The 22,275-nt window shown below is 38.3% G+C and overlaps 1 long non-coding RNA gene and 1 pseudogene across 1 annotated transcript; both read right to left on the bottom strand.

Moving 5' to 3' along the window:
* Positions 1-219: 219 nt before the first annotated feature.
* Positions 220-620, bottom strand: LOC115231850. Its single transcript, XR_003883555.1, has 3 exons — positions 550-620; positions 301-360; positions 220-270 (listed from the first exon to the last, which is right to left on the bottom strand). It is a non-coding gene; the product is annotated as an uncharacterized LOC115231850 (long non-coding RNA).
* A 4,210-nt stretch (positions 621-4,830) lies between these two features.
* Positions 4,831-16,195, bottom strand: LOC115231861 (annotated as a pseudogene).
* Positions 16,196-22,275: the final 6,080 nt, after the last annotated feature.

Raw genomic sequence — 22,275 nt, 5'->3', positions numbered from 1 at the left:
AAGATGTCTCGGAGTCACCCGTCTGGCCTTCATCTCCTTCGTCGCATTTCCCGCCAACTCCAGTACTTCAGCAGCCAAATACTCGAGCACAGCACACGCATACACAGCGGCAGTGACTCCCACACGAGTTTTCCAGGACATTGTGCCTTCATCATGTTGTGGATCTTCCCAACGGGAACTAAATAGTGGACTAATGGAGGAGTACAATCAGCCGGCTCTCACTGACCGAGAAATTGGCTTGGATTTGGATTTCCCAGACTTTCCGATGCCCTACAAAACAGTCAAACGAGGTGGTATAACCATACAACAAGAATAACGTAATAGTATGCTCAATCAGTTAGTTTTAAATGGTAGACCGACCTGGAATATATTAAAATAATAATATATATATTTAAATAAAGCAAATTCAAATTTGTGGATATTTGACTGTTTATTCATCAAGATGTATAATTACAACATTAAATATTGTTGAAATTAACAAATAATAATTAAATAAAAAACTAAATAATGACTAGAATAAATATAAAATATATTTGTAATTATTCATACCTCTAATCTCCATTAAATTGCATCTCCCTTTGATTTTTTAACAACACCCAACAAGCACACAAGAGTGACCCACAACCAATAATGTATTTAATTATTACTCATTATTTTAAAAAGAACAACTCGTTTAACCCCATCAATTTAACATTTAATATTTCAAACCCCAAAAAACATCAAAAAGTGCATTAAATAGTCAAGGGAGTAAGGAGAAGAATCCGGAGACAGGCTTAGTCTTGTGAAGAAAGTCTTGACTGAAGGTGTCTCTGAGGACATCCCTGACAGCAGCCTTTCTAAAGTCATCTCGAATGCGACAATGGACACGACCTGTTTCGGGGTGATCTGGTCGTACTTGTCAATAAACTCCTACAACATAAGACAGGACACAACTGTGATCTCAATGAACATCATCGACCTGTCCTCCTGCTTTAACAGTCTGAGCATGTCATCCAAAAAGTGGAAAGAAGGGGGAGGGAGGGGACTGTCGGCCAGCCGCCCAAACAACGTCTCCAACTTGTGGACATGGACTACTGCCCTCTTCCAATTGAGTTTGCTGAGGGATGTGAGTGTGTGTGTACAGTGCGTCCACATAGGCCAACAGGAGGTGGTCTCTGAGTCTGTGGAGGAGGGGAGTGGGGTGACAGAGTTTGGAGTAGTGCTGCCAGTAGTCCTCGATGGTGACACAAATGATGTCGGTCACACTGTGGGTGGCCAACTGGCGACATAGTTTGGCCAAATCGAGGACCACTTCGTCGAAGAGTGCCTGTAGACTGTCCATTAGCACAGTGCCTACCACAGACTGGACAGACACTGACAGGCACTCTCAAACACCTGCACGTCCACTCCAGTAATGAGCCTGGTGAGGGCAGAGGACATGTAGAGGAGGTTATTGGAGTTGGCAATCATGTAGTGGGTGAAGAGGGGAGGCACACTCCTGTCCTGCCCGTGTTGTTGGATTACACACGTCAGCTCGTCTACTATATATAGGAGGAGTACGTCTGTAGTGGGGGAGGAAGGAGATGAGGGAGTGGAGGGACACTTCCATTGCCCTTCCCAGGAGAGGATACCCCTCCACTTGCCTTATCACTCTCAATCGTTGTTCGTGCATCCCCACCACTGACATGTACAGACAAGTCAAATATTTATCACTCGAATTGGTCTCGGGCTCTGTCCTCGAATGCCAGTCCGCCCTGTCCTGTTCCAGTCCCTTCCTCATACACCACCCCAATTCCTCCGAGTAGTGGGCCAGGAATCTGCTCATCAGTCCCTCCATCACCTCCTCACTCACCAATGGCCCACACACTCCAAAGTCATACCCCACCTTTATATCCACGAAGAAACACCCACATCTGCTATATATACTCACTCACTCACACTGCCTTGTCCAACCAATTAATCAAGGACAGCATCTGATTGCCCTCTGCCTCACTCACCAAGTACTCCAACTACTCCTCATTCTCAACACATACTCGCTCACTCACCACCCTGTGGTAGCACTCACTGTATTCACTCAACATGTTGTACTCACGGGGAAAACATTCCTCACTGTACGCCTGGTTATCCACTATATATACTCCTATCACAGACAGGTCCGCCTTCGTCACCTCCACCACACTCTCCAGGTATTTTAGGATCCACGTCTCCTCCCCTCTGTCCTCCACTTGACACCCTTCCACTCGTTCCACAATGTTTTCACCAATCAGTGAGAAAAAACGTTTTCTCAGGCATTTTGGGCGTCCTTTTGGTCTAAAGTTTGTCCTTTCGAACAGTTCCTCAAAACTGGCATCAATTCTGCTATTAATATAAACACATACTTGCACTCTCGTTCGATTATGCGGATTGCTGTCACCACAGAAGAGGGAGACCTCCTCAGGTGGAGGACCAGTCTTCGAATCACTACTGTCAGACTTCCAAACAGTTCCTCCACAATATTGTCCAGGTCTTCAAAGAACGTGAGGATCCTCCCATCAAGCTCCCCCTCAGACACCAGATTGAGCCCACATTGCTCCAATTCCATCAATCTAAATAACCACAATAACATTCCAGAACATTCTAGAATGTTCCAGAACGTTCCAGAAAGAATGGAATAATTACATTGCGTGTGCGCTCAGAAAGTTCTCTGCTTTAATAAATTGGCGGGCATTTTCAAACATGGAGGAGGCCTTGTTGATGATTTCTGCATTGGACAGTGCTGACTTTAACTAGGAGGTCGTTGTGGCGAAAAGTGACCTTTTCATACTCAATGTTCTCCTGGGCAAGTTTATCAAAGGCGGGGGATGTGAGGACAGAATCCTTGACTTGTTCCCCAATGGAGTTCATGCTGGTCTTTAGGGAAGGGAGGACAACCAGTCGAGGACTTGGTTATAACTGGACTTTGATGTCTCTAACAAATCAATGGCAGTTCGAATATCACTGACATAACATTCAATAAACTTTCTTAGGTTTGATTCCGCATTTTTCTGCATTATTTATATAAATACAAGATTTTGTGAATTTCTTAGTTTTATTTGGTCCAGTCGGTCTAATTGTTTGGGGTCCTGTGACATGACTCACTAGTTGTACTTGAAACAGGTTTTTGATGGATGCTAGTGCGTTCTGCTGGCCTGTTCACCAATAGTAAAAGACTCGTCTAACATCACCAGAATATTTAATTATTTTATTATATTAAAACCAATTAAAATATTCCTGATTTAAATTAAATTAATCTTATTTAAGTTTAGCCATACACCTGACTCCCTGCTCTCTATACTCCTGTTGGGTGACCCAGGCGGAGTCATTGTTCTGAATGACCCCGGCCAGGACTGCGGCCCCCTGGAAGACCAAGTTCTTCCTATAAGGGGGGTCCTTAATGTTAATGGGGGTCTTCTGCCAATGACAAGACAACTCAACATTGGCAGTGCCCACTTTCTCAGAGTGGAGACGTTTAATTTCCCTTTCTAGGCGAGAGGGGAATCCGGGGAGCATGGTAGTGCCTCCGGATAGGTTGATTTCCTTAAGAAGACTGGTCCTGACGTCGATGTCACATTTCTAGAACATTCGAGAACATTCTGTACATTGATGGACTGGAAGCATAAGGAATGGACTCCGCCCTGTTCAATATCGACGAGTTGAGGATGGAAGAGGATCTCAGGAGCCATAAAGCGTTCCTCCTCGATGGAGATAGTCCTTCCATCAGGCAACTGTGAGTGAGGAGAGAGGCCAACCGTGTAGCTATCTCTGACAAAAGTAGTGTCGGTGGCCAGTTTCTGTTCTTTGGCAATGTCATAGGCGACGTAGCACAACTGTTCCTTCATTTCTCCAACAGTCTGCAAGTCGGCATGACTGTTGAGGTTGTATCCTCTGAGTTGGACGAGCTAGAGTGAGGGGACCCCCCAACCTTGAGGAGACGAGAACTGACATCCCTCCCAGCCAGGTTGAGTCTCATAATGGCACTGGGAATAGAACACCCTTCATAGACAGGACAGACGTGACTCACTCCATCACCTGCGTCCAACACAATCCCAGTAAACAGTCCTGCAATCACACACCTCCTTACCCTGCGCGTACAAAGTGAGCACTGCCTGAATGGCCACATATATACTGTGGAAGTTGTACTTGTCGAACATGAGCTGGGGTGGTCAGCGGGGAGTACCTCCGCCATCTTCTCTCTGTTCTTCAGGGGGTTGCTGGGGGGTTCCGTCAGCATTATCCGTGTGTCCTTGCACTCCAGGTTGAGGCAGTCCACTCCGAATGTGTAGTCATACAGGTGGGTCATGCACTCCCAGTCACGGATTATCCCGTTCTCCATTGGGTACTTCAGAGACAGGTATGCACGGTTGTCCGCTGCCTCCCACCCCACCATCACGTCCTTCACTCACACACACTCTTACTTTTATTCGCACTCTACTGTCCTGCTTCACGTCTGCTCGGATTACTGGGAATCCTACTACTGCTGGGAATACGTGTCGAGGGATGTTCTCCGTGTTGTACCCACATTTTACATACTTTTATATATATCATTCTATACCCCAGTTCCATTGTCACACACCACTGAAACACTCATTTTATTATAATCTTATTTGGAAATTCATATCTATTCCTTAATTGCTTTACCAATTAAGTATTTATTTTATAATTAATTTATAATTTTATTAAATTAAATTTAATCTGCTCTAATATTCGGAAAATTAAGGGCTTCCTCATAAAGCATTCTTTTCAGTTCGTGCCTATCCATAATGTCAGGGTCAGTATCAAAAGTGAAGGGACTGTCAGCCACAGGCTAAATTGACCAGAATATACAACCTCCAACGTCTCGTCGTGATAAAATGACAGATAGGGAAGAGACAGAGCCTCCCCGACCTTAATTCGTTCATCTGGGTTAAAGAGGAGGAGATTACGCAACATTTCAACCCCTCCAGTAAACATTAAGAAATACCCTCCTCGTCCTCCAACATGAAATATTCTCCAAACACAACACGTGGGTATGGCGGGAGATTTAGTACAAATTTTTTAGCCTATTATCATTAATTAAATAAATATGTTTTATTATAATTAATTTAAATAAATAAACCATTTTATTTCCAATATAGCTCAGTTCGTCGACAGTAGGAGTCCCAATGACTTTAAAAATGAGACTCAGCTGGTCGAGATCTACAATGACACAACCAGCAGTACAGTCACGACCAGGGAAGAGTGCCCGGCCTATCAACATCTCTGCAAATATACACCCGACGGACCACAAGTCGACTTTAATAGTATATAATAGTATATACTTGATTTGGAATATGTCCGGGAGTTTAGCATGATTTCAGGGGCTCTGTACCAACGGGTGGCCACATATTCAGTGAGAGACCCCGAATAGTCCTTATCCGGACTGGCCACTCGAGAAAGTCCAAAATCACATATCTATTAAATTAATAACACATATTTAATAATAATTTAAATGTAAATAAAATATTTAATTTACAAAGACGATGTGGTGTAGTACCTTGAGTTCACAATCTGAGTTAATAATAATGTTTGATGGCTTTAAATCCCTGTGGATGACATTTGCGAATGAATATATTTCAATCCACACAAAATTTGATAAAGAAAGTATTTAATATGATCAGGATTAAGTTTGTTTGACTTAATCAGCTTACTTAAGTCAATTTCCATCAATTCCTGAACAATATATCTAAAGAAATGAGAAATGTGAATGACATGCTAAAGTGGTGGCTGTTGTGGGGTCTGATAATGTCCAACATTCGAATAATCTAGCAATATAACAACCCACACACGTTTCTGTGCCTCAGTCGTTTGAGGATCTTGATTTCCCTCAATGTCCGTTGACAGAACACTCTGTGTTGGAAAGGACTGATCTTCTTTATTGCCACCTGCTCGTTTGTGAGGGTGTCCAGGGCAGAACTGGGATTACTCACTATTCTACCAACACCACCACTCCGTAGGCTCCTCGCCCTATTAGCCTCACGTCCACGTAGCGTGGCCCAACTGAGAACTTGTTGAGGGCACTGTCCGCGTCGTCCTTCATTGTGGGTTGTGTTCACTATTTGTGGTTATATTTATTATTTATTTATTATTAATTAATAATTTTAATAATTTGTAGAGATTAGTTTAATTAACACAGAATGATATATTTCTTTTCATTTATGGGGAAATAATTTAGTTCTAAAATTGTTTTAAGTTTGTTTGCATATTCCCACATGAAAGCTAAGAAATGTTTCCTTATAACAGGCGTGGACGAATCGCCTTATGTCTTTTCAACTGATGGAATATGTAATCATTGCCACTGCAATTCTCCTGTTACCAAAATAACTATTATTTAATAAATAAATCACTATAGTGTGACTGTCTCATGTCTCAGGTTGAAAAAACTAGAACTATACAGAAGAAATAACAATCAGTTGATTCCTGTTCTTTTACTTGTTGAAAATGTGCATTCATTGGTTTATGTATTATTATTAATTGCAACTGCCGTAGAACATACTACAGTCCGACCCCAAAATGGGGCAGACCCCAGGGGTGGGGCACCCTCGGATTTTGGGGCACCCCCGCAATTTGGGGCACTTTATTCCAAAAGTACATTTTGGCAGAAAAAAAATAAAAATCGATAAAAAAATTATGGAATTTTTGGGGCACCATAAAATCATTTATAAGGAATTAAAAATAAAATAAAATTATAATAAATTAATTATTTTTTGTTTTATTTTCAATTTATATTTTTATTGTTGTGGTTATGGATTACGAAACTAAATTGAAGATTGCTAAAGAAATTTTGAAGAAAAATTTATCTGAGAGGCAACTAATGAAAAAGTACAACACAAGTAAAGGAACAATATCAAGAATAAAACGAAATATTGTACCTTTCTTGCAACACGGCAATACTATTTCTGAGGAATATGACACATTTAAAGCCGATAAAGATAAATTTGATGATCAAGTCTTTGAAATATTTCAAAGACTACGCGTAGATAAAATTCCGATTTCAGGCCCTATTTTGAAAAAAATTGCCTTAGTTACAGCTTCAAAAATTGGATTTACTTCTTTTAAAGCTTCCAATGGGTGGCTTGATAGATTTAAATTGCGGCATGAACTTCAATTCAAGTCAATATGTGGTGAAAAAGCTTCATGTGATTTATCTTATGTGAAAAATTATTTTGAAAAATATGACCAGAAAGTATTAAAATATGGACCTGAGAATATATTTAATTGTGATGAAACTGCGCTTTTTATAAAAAGAACTCCTCAAAAATCATTTGTTGAACAAGGCGAACCGTGTTTTGGTTATAAACAAGGGAAAGAAAGACTCACTGTTCTTCTATGCTGCAGTTTAATCGGGGAAAAACTTAATCCATTGATTATTGGAAAATATAAAAAACCTCGGTGTCTAAAAAATTTTGATGTTCAAGATTTTGGGTTATTGTATTCATCTTCTCAAAATGCATGGATGACTGGAAAGACTTTTATGAGTTGGCTTACACTTATAAATGAATCGTTTTGCAAAAACAACAGAAAAATATTATTAATACTTGACAATGCGGGATGCCATAAAACTGCCGAATGTTCGAACATCGAATTTTTATTTTTGCCGAAAAATACAACGCCCTATTTACAACCTTTGGATATGGGAATAATCAAGATTTTTAAAGATTATTATTCCTCTTTCTTAATGGAATTTTTATGTTTTCAAGATTTCGAAAACGATTTTACACATTCTATTGGTAAATTAAATTTGCGTCAGGTTATGATGCTAATTTCAAAAGGATGGGAGAAAATAGATGCTAAAAGTATTGTTAATTGTTGGAAGAAAATCGACAGGAACCGTGATTCTTATGCAACAAAAAACTGTCTAACAGATGAACATTTAGATCAAGTTGTTAACGAAACAATTGATGGAGAATGCGAAGACATGAACAATAATGTTTATGATACATATTCAGAAACCGAAAATAGTGAAAATGTCGTAGCAAAAACAAAAGATCTGCTTAACAATTTAGAAGAAAAAATTTCTAATGTTGCACCAAGTATGCTCCGAGATTTTTTTGATTTTCGGCTGAAATTGACGAACAATATCAGACAAAACTCTACAAATAAAAAGAAAATAACTGAATATTTTAGTAAAAATGTTTTTTGATGTTTATTAATGGTTTAATTTTTAAAAAAATAACAAACCCCTGTTTTTGGGGCACCCCCGCATTTTGGGGCACTTGGTGCCCCATTTGGGGGTCGGACTGTAGTTATGTTTCCACACGTGCGGCACTTAAACGATTTTTTCATAATCCTTGTCCACCCTTCCCTGTTGCATGCTAAACTCTTCATTATGTTCAGATTGTCCCCATTTTTGAGCTTGCAGTTGATTGAGTTGAGGTCTGCGTTCAACATCTCTAGTACGCGAACGCCCCCGAAATTTCTTTCCACTTGCAGTAAAGTATTCTTCCATACTCAGATTTGCGGGTGACGTCGGGTTTATACATAGGACATGCTCAAACAGTCTCCAACGGGCCTCCAATGTGCACTGAATATTCTCAGTAAAGTATACCATTGTTGATCCGTGTGGGCCATTGTACCCCACATAGTATACGCAGTTGCTTTTGGTGAAAGGATTTAAGTTTTTTAGTTTTTGAAGGGGAAATCCCCCAACAGAACGAGTTGTATAGTAAGACAGGTTTCACAAATAAATGCATTGTAGAGGCGCACAAAGTGCAATATTTAATTGAGCGATTATTCTCTTCACATTCTATTAAACATTATCTACATGCAATAGAGACAGAATATGATCAAAAAGATAAAAATCAACAGAAATGGCAAATATATTTACTGCTGATTATAAAAGGTATGATGGTCTTATTGCATCATATGATATTGCTTTACTCATCGATAATTCTGGTAAACCCCATACAATTGGGGAAGAATAATTGCTATTTCTTTCACCAATCTGACAAAACTAGAACGTTGTTTTATTTAGCTGACGTTTAATATCTACAAATAGATCCAACTTTATCCCAGTGAATACGATTGTCACGTAAAAAGCCAGAAAAATCAAAAATATCACTAGCCGTTGATCTCGCAGTTAATTCCTAACAAAATAAAGAGTCGTCATGAATAGATTCTATGTCGAAAAAACGAAAATTGCAAAAAAATTGCAAAGTTTTTCGATTGAAAAGTTCCTTGATTCAATTTCACTAAAAACATATGAAAAGAACATCCAGGAAACTGCAAGAGAAGATGAGATCTGCAGAAAATGCCACACGATGAACAAAAGAAAGAGGATGATCAATTGCACGGCCTGCTCGTGTGGCTTGCACATGTCCAGTGCCGGAATGACTAAAAGAGCTCGATATAATAGAATGTTAGATTAGCGAATTGACATGAGAATCTTTTCAAACATATAAATAAAATTCATATTTATTAAAATTATTACACTATGGTTAATCTATTTTTAAAGGTAAGGCCAATAAATTATAACACACTGATACGCATGGTTGGCATAGTTTGTTGGTATTTTATGTGTACTTTGCTACATACTTATTTAATTTGATTGGTAAGGAATAAATCATTATAAACTTTCACTTCCTGATTTCAGAATTTGAAATTTTATCATTTGTATCATTTATTTTGATTTTATTCCTTCAAAGTCAATCTTTTTTATTTTTTTTTTTATTTTTTTTTTTTATTTTTTTTTTCAATCAATTATTTTTTTTTTTTTGGAAAATTAACACCGAAAATAGTTAAGTTCCAGCGGCGAGGACGCAGTGTGCGTTGCCCCGAACAATGGCCAGGCCGATGCGCTGGCGGAACCAGAGGCTCTCTCTCGAGTCCTTGAGCCTTCTCCCGATGGACTGCCCGACCTCTTTGAGGAACGAGTCAGTCTCCTTTCCTGCAACTCCAGCGGTCTCCAGAGCGATTGCCGTAACGCGGTAGCGGTCCGCGAGCGAAGAATATTTATGTATTTTGATCTTTTCGGCGTGGTTTGCAGCCGAACAAGGGTTTGCCGCAGAAGAATGGATCCTCGATTTCGAAAAGGTATCCACAACGGTGACATCCCATACAAGGGCCTTCTCCGACGAGTACGGGAATATTGTCATCCCGTCAGGCCTTTTGCCATCTCCCCGATCGAGTCCGACCGGTTCGAGGAGGCACGAATGGCCCGCCATTTCGAGACCGGCCTTCACGATTTCATTGAGGGCCTTGTGTCTGTGTTCCCTGCCTGCGCTCCTCTTGCAGGAAAGTGGGTGCAGTCCCTTTTCGTCAACGACCTCACCGCATCTGCAGCGGTGTTTTGCACAAACATCCAGCCCGAGACGGTGAGCCACTCCGATGCGTATGGCAGCATCGTCTAGCCACGTCCCGATGCTGGAGAGAGGAAGAGCATTCAGCCAGCTACCAGAGTGAGGGGCGGATGCCGCACGAAGGCATGCCAGGCGGTGTTGATCAAGGGTTGCCGAGAGCACAGACACACGCGCTCGGCATGCGATAGAGTCCCAGGCACGTTGGGAGGAGAAATCTTCGGGCCTCTCAGAAAAGGAGCGATCCCAGGTAGTGAGCCCATCCGAAAAAGCACCATCCAGGCATGATCCGAAAGAGTTGAGTAGGATCTCAGAGGCCAGGTTGTTGCACATCGAAAGGGAGGATAGATATGCCGGAAGTGCCACATCGGATGCAGTGCGGATTCCCGCACCTCCGAATCTCAATGGGAGCGAGCATTGGGCCCATCCAGGACCATCGAGGTGTACATTGAGGACGGATTCGGCAGTCTTTTTCAGGATTACGTCGTATGCGGCGAGTAGGTCCATATGCAGGAAGCAGGGATTGCTCCTGAGGGTGAAAATGAGTTTCGGCATGTGAATGCTGTTCTTCAAGAGGAAAAAGGCAGTGTGCGAGGACAAGATAGAGAGATTTGTAGAAAGTCTTTGGAAGTGTTCAGCTTTGGCGGAAAGCATGGATTGGAGCTTCGTGTAGGACAGGGATCCACCGAGAAAGGTGACATCATCGATTGGGGTAACGTTCGCACAAGGCAGGGTTGCTCTGATCTTTTTTATTATTTTGACATTTTCATATTCGTTTTTGTATACCTTTTGTATTTTTTAAACCATCTTAATTTTGATTCATCTACGATTGGTGCATCTGCAACTGATTTTTGAAGGCCAGACCCTCTAACGAGGCTAGCATCGTCAGAAGTTCACGTTTACGGGTGAACCCAGCATTCGATCGACGCCAGGCAGAGATAATCTCCCCGTCAACGTCTAATGGACCCATTCGTTTTATGAAAAGATCACGGTTGTAAATATGTGTCCTCCCGAGGGTATGATTTGTTTATCCATGGGCTGAACATCATGAAAATGAAATTTTTTTTTATTCCGGCTGTTTTGTAATTAATGAATTCATGGGCTGCTTTTGTAAATGTGTGTCCTCCCGAGGGTATGATTTGTTTATCCATGGGCTGAACATCATGAAAATGAAATTTTTTTTTTATTCCGGCTGTTTTATAATTAATGAATTCATGGGCTCCTTTTGTAAATGTGTGTCCTCCCGAGGGTATGATTTGTTTATCCATGGGCTGAACATCATGAAAATGAAAATTTTTTTTTATTCCGGCTGTTTTATAATTAATGAATTCATGGGCTGCTTTTGTAAATGTGTGTCCTCCCGAGGGTATGATTTGTTTATTCATGGGCTGAACATCATGAAAATGAAATTTTTTTTTTATTCCGGCTGTTTTATAATTAATGAATTCATGGGCTGCTTTTGTAAATGTGTGTCCTCCCGAGGGTATGATTTGTTTATCCATGGGCTGAACATCATGAAAATGGAATTTTTTTTTATTCCGGCTGTTTTATAATTAATGAATTCATGGGCTCCTTTTGTAAATGTGTGTCCTCCCGAGGGTATGATTTGTTTATCCATGGGCTGAACATCATGAAAATGAAAATTTTTTTTTATTCCGGCTGTTTTATAATTAATGAATTCATGGGCTGCTTTTGTAAATGTGTGTCCTCCCGAGGGTATGATTTGTTTATCCATGGGCTGAACATCATGAAAATGAAAATTTTTTTTATTCCGGCTGTTTTATAATTAATGAATTCATGGGCTCCTTTTGTAAATGTGTGTCCTCCCGAGGGTATGATTTGTTTATCCATGGGCTGAACATCATGAAAATGAAAATCTTTTTTATTCCGGCTGTTTTATAATTAATGAATTCATGGGCTCCTTTTGTAAATGTGTGTCCTCCCGAGGGTATGATTTGTTTATCCATGGGCTGAACATCATGAAAATGAAAATTTTTTTTTATTCCGGCTGTTTTATAATTAATGAATTCATGGGTTCCTTTTGTAAATGTGTGTCCTCCCGAGGGTATGATTTGTTTATCCATGGGCTGAACATCATGAAAATGAAAATTTTTTTTATTCCGGCTGTTTTATAATTAATGAATTCATGGGCTCCTTTTGTAAATGTGTGTCCTCCCGAGGGTATGATTTGTTTATCCATGGGCTGAACATCATGAAAATGAAAATTTTTTTTATTCCGGCTGTTTTATAATTAATGAATTCATGGTCTCCTTTTGTAAATGTGTGTCCTCCCGAGGGTATGATTTGTTTATCTTGGGCTGAACATCATGAAAATGAAAATTTTTTTTATTCCGGCTGTTTTATAATTAATGAATTCATGGGCTCCTTTTGTAAATGTGTGTCCTCCCGAGGGTATGATTTGTTTATCCATGGGCTGAACATCATGAAAATGAAAATTTTTTTTTATTCCGGCTGTTTTATAATTAATGAATTCATGGGCTCCTTTTGTAAATGTGTGTCCTCCCGAGGGTATGATTTGTTTATCCATGGGCTGAACATCATGAAAATGAAATTTTTTTTATTCCGGCTGTTTTATAATTAATGAATTCATGGGCTCCTTTTGTAAATGTGTGTCCTCCCGAGGGTATGATTTGTTTATCCATGGGCTGAACATCATGAAAATGAAAATTTTTTTTATTCCGGCTGTTTTATAATTAATGAATTCATGGGCTCCTTTTGTAAATGTGTGTCCTCCCGAGGGTATGATTTGTTTATCCATGGGCTGAACATCATGAAAATGAAAATTTTTTTATTCCGGCTGTTTTATAATTAATGAATTCATGGTCTCCTTTTGTAAATGTGTGTCCTCCCGAGGGTATGATTTGATTATCCATGGGCTGAACATCATGAAAATGAAAATTTTTTTTTATTCCGGCTGTTTTATAATTAATGAATTCATGGGCTGCTTTTGTAAATGTGTGTCCTCCCGAGGGTATGATTTGTTTATCCATGGGCTGAACATCATGAAAATGAAAATTTTTTTTTATTCCGGCTGTTTTATAATTAATGAATTCATGGGCTCCTTTTGTAAATGTGTGTCCTCCCGAGGGTATGATTTGTTTATCTTGGGCTGAACATCATGAAAATGAAAATCTTTTTTATTCCGGCTGTTTTATAATTAATGAATTCATGGGCTCCTTTTGTAAATGTGTGTCCTCCCGAGGGTATGATTTGTTTATCCATGGGCTGAACATCATGAAAATGAAATTTTTTTTTTATTCCGGCTGTTTTATAATTAATGAATTCATGGGCTCCTTTTGTAAATGTGTGTCCTCCCGAGGGTATGATTTGTTTATCCATGGGCTGAACATCATGAAAATGAAAATTTTTTTATTCCGGCTGTTTTATAATTAATGAATTCATGGGCTCCTTTTGTAAATGTGTGTCCTCCCGAGGGTATGATTTGTTTATCCATGGGCTGAACATCATGAAAATGAAAATTTTTTTTTATTCCGGCTGTTTTATAATTAATGAATTCATGGGCTCCTTTTGTAAATGTGTGTCCTCCCGAGGGTATGATTTGTTTATCCATGGGCTGAACATCATGAAAATGAAATTTTTTTTTATTCCGGCTGTTTTATAATTAATGAATTCATGGGCTCCTTTTGTAAATGTGTGTCCTCCCGAGGGTATGATTTGTTTATCCATGGGCTGAACATCATGAAAATGAAAATTTTTTTTATTCCGGCTGTTTTATAATTAATGAATTCATGGGCTCCTTTTGTAAATGTGTGTCCTCCCGAGGGTATGATTTGTTTATCCATGGGCTGAACATCATGAAAATGAAAATTTTTTTTATTCCGGCTGTTTTATAATTAATGAATTCATGGTCTCCTTTTGTAAATGTGTGTCCTCCCGAGGGTATGATTTGATTATCCATGGGCTGAACATCATGAAAATGAAAATTTTTTTTTATTCCGGCTGTTTTATAATTAATGAATTCATGGGCTGCTTTTGTAAATGTGTGTCCTCCCGAGGGTATGATTTGTTTATCCATGGGCTGAACATCATGAAAATGAAAATTTTTTTTTATTCCGGCTGTTTATAATTAATGAATTCATGGGCTCCTTTTGTAAATGTGTGTCCTCCCGAGGGTATGATTTGTTTATCTTGGGCTGAACATCATGAAAATGAAAATCTTTTTTATTCCGGCTGTTTTATAATTAATGAATTCATGGGCTCCTTTTGTAAATGTGTGTCCTCCCGAGGGTATGATTTGTTTATCCATGGGCTGAACATCATGAAAATGAAAATTTTTTTTATTCCGGCTGTTTTATAATTAATGAATTCATGGGCTCCTTTTGTAAATGTGTGTCCTCCCGAGGGTATGATTTGTTTATCCATGGGCTGAACATCATGAAAATGAAATTTTTTTTATTCCGGCTGTTTTATAATTAATGAATTCATGGTCTCCTTTTGTAAATGTGTGTCCTCCCGAGGGTATGATTTGTTTATCCATGGGCTGAACATTCCTTCATATTTCCCTTCACATATGAACTGACAAAATAAATCCTCCTCGAGTAAATATATTAATGTAGAGACTAATTTCTAATTTCCACTTTTATAATTGGTTTTTCTCTATTTATGGCAATATTTACAATGTTCATAATTAGCGTGAAACTGATTTGATGACCTTCATAGAAATAAACTTTGCTCATATTTTTTTCTTGTGTTTAAATCAATAAATGGATTTTTAGTTTTTCTTTTTTGGTTAAATATTTATACAGCCAAATATGAACAGTTAATTTCTTTTAATTGCGGAAAGGAAATAGGAAAAGTACTATTGTTCTAAAAGGGTATGCATTAAACCAAATGAATCAACGTGGATTCCCAGGTGAATTTAAAAATATCCATTAATACATGACGTAATGAAAAATCACACTTTTGGGAATATAACTGTTATACCAACCTAAGGGTTTTTATTCTTTCTTTCAACTAGAGGTGCTGGAAGCCTAGTATGTGGCCTGTTACCTGAAAAGTCCCAGAAGGCTGAAATCTCCATTTTTGGAAAATGTTTTGAAAAATTTTGTTCCCAAATTGGGCGAATACGTACAACCGGAAGGAACCTCCAGTCCCAACCAGGAGAATTCCAAGACAACTGTTGAAAAAGGACATTTTAAATGGAATCAACGCATCAATCAAACAATATATTGGTCCCTGCCAAATCTGAATATCAACGATATTAATGATATTATCAATGCAGAACAGTGCACATTTGAAAGCCTTACCAACAAGACAAGGCCAAATAGTAACTGAGAAGAATCAATGAAAGGGAAAATCGCCAAATTTAACCTACAGCTTGAGCAAGTCCTAACTGCTAACGAAATGATAATGAAGAAGAATCTCACTGACGAACATTGTGCCACCTTGTGCTCATATGGCTTTAAAAAATCAAAAAAAAAGATATCGAGAGGATTCCTTCTTTAGTTTTTCGCAATCGGGTTTCCGTAAATCAAATTGGTCAATTTTTTAACTAATAAAATTATATTATTAAAACAAGGAATTAAAAGTTAGATTAATTAAAATTTTCAATTTACTGTTCCTGGGCCTTCCTGAACAGGGTCACCTTTTGTGATCCTCTTGCTATTATTTTCCTCTTCCTCAGAGTATTCGTTTTCTGTCACCTCATCATGTCTCCTCTTCATCGAGTTAGCTCCACTTTTGAAAAAATTATTATTAAGAAATAAAAATTCAAATTTTCGGCTCCCATATCATTTTTTCTGCATCCAACAAACAATTCAACACAGAAACAACGAAAGACCCAAACGAACTTACCAAGGAGACATCAAGTCAATTTTCAATGCTAAATAAGGTGTCTCATCGCACATTTCAATGAACAGCAACTTGATTGATATTAACAATATTCACATTTTTTCTTTCCTCACTAAAAAGGTGTCAAATTTAACTCATACTACTCCAATGTTCAGTTGTGAAACTCTATTTTAACTTCATTGCTTGTTCTAAGATCTTCTTTGAGTTCATGGTTATCTGACATAATTTTCAGATTACACGAAAATGGACTCCAAATTCTAAAAACTTTGAATCTTCTCACTAGCTTGAAATTGATAACTGCCCTTTGATCTATGAACTATTAAACAAACTGGTTGACCTGGGGATTTCCCAAACCACCGACCCAGGCATCTGGCCTAGGGGGCCATTTTAATGAGTTATTGGTTCAGTATTAGGGGGTTGATTAACTATTGATCTCATTCTTTCGTTGTTTGCACTTAGCATATTTGCGGAATTTATAGGAATTAAACTTCAAAGTGTGAAAAGGTCGCTAATGCTTGGATTTCTTTTCACGTGGTTTGTGTTTGCATTCTTGGAAGATTTTGAGTAGTTTTAAAAAGACTGACGAATAGTCGATGGTCATCTTGCCTGATTTTGACTTTTCAGTGTAGTGATGGTATTTTATTTCAACTTGATTTGGTTTTTAACCATATGATCCAAAATTAACAAAAATCAAGTTTTTCCACTATTGTATAAAGACAAGTAGAACTAGTTCAAAACTTAATAAATGCTCCTGTTTCATTACAACATTATGTAACATAGATCTATTCATCTTTATTTTAGTGCAAAAAAAGTGTTTCCAAACTCTTAGCAGATTGTTTGTCGATATGATTGTTTTCATTTCTCCAGATAAAAATATAAAAAAGTTAACCAAACAATTAACAAAAGTTAGCGATTTAATCTTGTTTGATGTAGGATAATTTACAAAACAACAGCTCTTGCTAATAGACATGTTTTCATAAATCATCTTATTGGCAATAATTAATTATAAGTCATATTACTGTATTTCATTGTGAGACCATATATTTTCAGTTCTCGAGTTGTGCTTGAAAGTCATACCAAACTAAACCAAACATCGATCAATTTTCATGAAATGATTACCGCCTTAACTGGACCTCCTCACTTAAGGGGGTCTAAAAATCATCCAAGTAGAATAATCAAATAAAGATCAGAATCTTATTTAAGGATCCTAACCGATTATCGCTAAGTTATGTATATGAATATATTGGAAATACATCTTATTGGTATCAAATCATAATGATATTTCATTATTTGGGATAAAATAGGTCACGTCAAATTTTCTTGCAGAAGCAGTTGTAAATTGAGGTAAATTTTTTAATGGGAAGTTATTAGGTCCTGGAGACCTTTTTAATCATATCTAGAAAGATTTATCAAAGCCATGCAATAGACTTTAGCCATTAGTGAGTCCAGTAATGTGTTCATCATAATCTTAGTCCTATTGAGTTCATAATCTACTGAGAATAGCCATTAATGAGCTTACGATGAAAATACAAATGTAAAATAAGTATTCAATTAAGATAGCTGGAATAAATGCAATTGCAGGGAGTAGTGTTTTATCTCATTTTCATGACCAATAGTCTTTGGAAGCAAGGACAACTCTCGATATACCCACATAGCTCCTTTAACCTCAACCTGACAATCAGGTCTTTTTGCAAATACAATTAAAACATTATCATATCTAAGCAATATATTGGCATTACAGAGAGTCTTCATTTTCATTCCATAGCAGAACCCTCCTATCAGACAATTTTTCGCAATTCTAGCGATCGCCCGACTCAAAATCTGATAGGCAAGCATTACTAACTAATTTTCACAAAAGTAAGCCAAATACCTCGACAAATATAGATTTTATTGAACGCAGTGGCATAAACTGAGAATTATTAATTACCCAGAAACAGCAATTTAAATTAATCAGGTGATCCTTACCATCCTTGAAAGGAAGGAGTCAAAGGATTATCGTTCTAGGAGATGTTCTGTTTAAATAGTCCTCGCTGTTGTATCAGTAAGCACGAATTTGTGGTATTCGTGGCCGATTTTTCTAATCGATTTAATAATTAGAATTACTTTGATTTAATTTTAAGTACAATATTCAAAAACCGACAAGTGGCTTCAACTCAGTGTTGTGGTTAATCCAGACTATAAAAGAATCTCATTAGTTGATCAATTAACGATTTTAATAGATTACACAGATAAAAAATTAATCTAAATTGATCATTACATTTAAATGCCCAATTGAATTTAAAAAACATCCATCAATACATGACGTAATAAAAATCACACTTTTGGTAATATAACTGTTCTACCTAACCCAATGAAAGAACTAAGAAAATAAATATTCCCGAATATCCCTATAAACTAATTCAATTTCTCACGATTAGAATCAACCAATGCTGATATCTGTGAACATATATAATTGACTACATAGCCTCAAAATGAGTAGATATTTAAATAAAAAACAAAATTAAAAACCATGTAATACTACGACAGTATACGGCAGATTAATAGGTTAAATAATGCATGTTCGCTGACGTAGTCATTCTTCAATATGCCAATTGATGAACTAAAGAAGTTGTACTCCTCATTCGTCCAGAAGACTCAGGAATGGTTCGACAAAGAAGTAATGATTGAGTGCACTTATACTTATTCCCACATTCTAATAATACTTAGCTTAAAGGCTACGACAAACAACTGTGGGAACACACTGTAGAGAAGAGAATTAACGATGTAGTATCATTACTTGTTATACTTAGAAAATAAACAATTTAAACTCAAAGAGAATAGTCGATGATATTATTAAGAATTCAATTCAGAGACAGATGATAGACATTGACTTGATCACAGGTTTGGTTCCCCATTGAAGGCAGGCTCGACTCTCAGTAAAATGAAAACGAGAGTGTCTTTGGTCGGGTCCTTCAGACAAGGCATCTCCAAGTCCTTCCTTCCATTCCTCAACCACAAATGGTGGATTACTCAGATAGGACTGTGTCCCTTCATTGTAGTCCTCATTTTTTATGTCATCAACTGGCTCATAGTCTTCACAACTACTTTCCAGGAGGACGAATTTATTGAGGTTGGCATTTTTATGAACTCAGAATTGGAAATTTGAAACAATTATTCTACTTTTCTCAATTTTTACTATTTTCTCGACAATTCTCTCGCAGATCTTTGACCAAAAGTGACTGGTGGTACTCAACGTTGCAGGGCATTGAAGAAAGACAAGCCCAGGAATTCAGAAGAGACCAAACCAACTGGCAGTACTCGAATAACTCCAAATCGAACTAAAAATAGAAATCAGTCATTTTTAAGAATGTTTGATAAAAATTCATTCGAGTTTTAATTTTATGAGTTTTTTAGGCTAACTGACGATGAGCTTGAATCCCCCAAGGTCAGGGATAATCTAACTCCTGATATCCATGCAAGGAATTCCCTTTCTGTCCCCAAAAAAGTGAGAAACTAAGTTGACTTGTATCATTAGACCAAATCAGGGACCTTAACCAACGAATTGATGGTCTCGGAGATAGAAACAGGGGAATCCGAGTCAGGAAGTCCCTCAGAGGAGTCAGTCCAGGAAGACAGAACTCCTCCTCCAAAGAAGGAAGACTTGGTTGAGTAGTATAACTAATCTATTTATAGCCCGTATTAGAGAGAGGTGATAGTTGTGTGTTATTATAGTCGGATGTATCATCAAGGAGAATGGTATTAGTACTAAGGAATATTTGACTGCCAATGAGATTGGGAGTATCATCGTCCTCAGGGCCAACAGTAGTCCCGAGGACATGACCTACTTTTTCATTGCTTTGATCTCCTCTCTTATCCTGGCCACAATGTGCCCAATCTACTCAGTCATCGGCGAGTCTGTCGGCTCCTTTCATGTCACTTTGATGTGATATCTTTATTTTACTCGTAGGGATAAGTTGTGTTTGCTATATTTTGTGCTACAAAAGTTTTTGCTGAGTCTCTGTGTTACCTTCCTGCTGACAATTGCTGAGAGATCAGGCAGAAAGGTCTCCTGTCTCCATATATTAGCAGAGACTGAAATACTACAAATACTTTGATATGGTCACATCCCTAAGGAGATCTCAGAAGAACGGAGTGCCCTACTTCCGACTGAACTCTCTAAGGAAAGTCAAGTTGTGGCTGTCCCTGAGGTCGTATGTGAAGGTTGTGTGTGGAGTGGGAGTGTGTAGAAGTGTGGACCGGTGAGATCAATCCAGATAATCATAAGTTTTTCATTCTACACGTTTTTGGGACTTTTTTGTGCATTAGGACTACAAGTATGTAATATGTAATCAGGTGTAGATCTACCGACTGAAAGATGACTTTTTCTACTCGAAATATAGCTGGGAAGTGTGTTGTTGGATATTCGTCCTGGGCATATATTTGCTGAGGTTCATCACTGACCAGACACACTACAACAACTCTGCCAAGAATGGGAGTGCTCTGTTAACGGAAAAGGTCCTCAGTTGATATAACATGACAGTTCAACCTCTACCAATCCATCGAACAGAAACCTAACAAGAAGGAAATGTATTTGCTCACAGTTAAGCTCTTGACATTGCATTCCAGATTATTAAAGTAGTGGAGGCATTATGAGGTAGAATGTGGAAAAGTCCTTCAAAATATCTGCAGTGTTTGGCAATCCCATTCTCTTTAGTGTCCTCCACGTCCTCATATTCTCCACTCTCACTGCTCTCCTTAATGAAATGTTGGGATTTAAACTCAAATTCTTTAAAATAAAAATTTAAACGCCCATATTAGTAAATAATATATTGATGATTATCGAGAACAAATTTGTCGATAGCAATATTGAAATGCCCCTCCATTGTTCAACATTGCTATTTCAAAATCAGTTCTGCATTCAAGTGTGACATAACACTCCATTTCACAGTCCACCTAAAATGAATAGGCCACCCATTACTTTCAATCGAACCATACAATTAGGCTCAACCACAAAGGGAAAGTCAATCTCATACAACTCATTCCCAACCAACCCCAGAGTGTCAGATGTGGTTCCTGCAGCAAAGCACAGGGGCACAATCCCAGTACTAATCAAATCAAACCTCACCCATTCGGACATGGAACAGCAATGACACATTTAATCCCCTACACTTGTACTCACTCTATACCATCACTCCTAGTCCTCTGGCTGTCCAATCCCTCGGTGGGCCACTCCCGAAATTATGCCCAGCAATGAGTATGAGTGGCACTCCCTCCTGGCTATACCGGGCACAGGCAGACCAGAGTGGAAGGCACTCGAGGGAGGGGTAGTGCACTACTTGACACCCACAGTAGTCCGCAGTGCTAATAAACTGGCATTTCCCTTTCAATAATCTCTCCAGCTTTGGATTGCAGAACATCCCTCTCACCATAACTTGGTGGGACCCTCGATGTGACCCATACGACCCAAAATCACGGGGGACAAGCCTGAATACACAACAATAACCCAACCCAGTAGAAAGTAAAAAGTGTGAGACAGGACTATTCCTCGGAATACTCCCAGCAGGTGCAATATAACCAGACGTGACATCATCACCAACAATCAATATTGCCCGAGAATTGAATAATGACTTAATTCTATTATTACTGGTGTAGTCCTAATAGTGAGGATTATATATAAGCACAATATAGGATGGAAGGACTGAGGGGGAGCTGGGATTCCACTGGAAGAGGGCATGTCCCACTGAGTCTATTTTATTCCACTCGACTGAGCCAGTCTACCAATCAGCAATGAGATTACTTGTATCTTCTTTTTAGTCTGTTGATATAGAGTGGGGTTGATATCATTAATAATACTCGTCTAATTGGCAATCAACACTAATTAATTAACTTGTATCTGTTGTCTGGTAGGCCATATATCTGATAGAAATAATTGTCTACCACTCTTCCAATGTCGACCTTGCATAATACTAAACACTAACCAATTGACTGTGAGGAAAAGTCAAACGAGACATCCCCCACGAGAGCATATGCAACCACAAACAAAGGAGACACCAGCAAAATATCCTGATGCTTCAAATACTCACAACTCTTTGATGTGACCGCCAATGTTAGCAGACCCTTCTAGAATGTTCTAGAAACTACCACACATTATCAGTCG

This window comes from Octopus sinensis, unplaced genomic scaffold, assembly GCF_006345805.1.
Source record: "Octopus sinensis unplaced genomic scaffold, ASM634580v1 Contig18911, whole genome shotgun sequence".
Taxonomy (NCBI): domain Eukaryota; kingdom Metazoa; phylum Mollusca; class Cephalopoda; order Octopoda; family Octopodidae; genus Octopus; species Octopus sinensis.
Note: the sequence above shows the minus strand (reverse complement) of the source record. Positions and strands in the feature narration are given on the sequence as shown.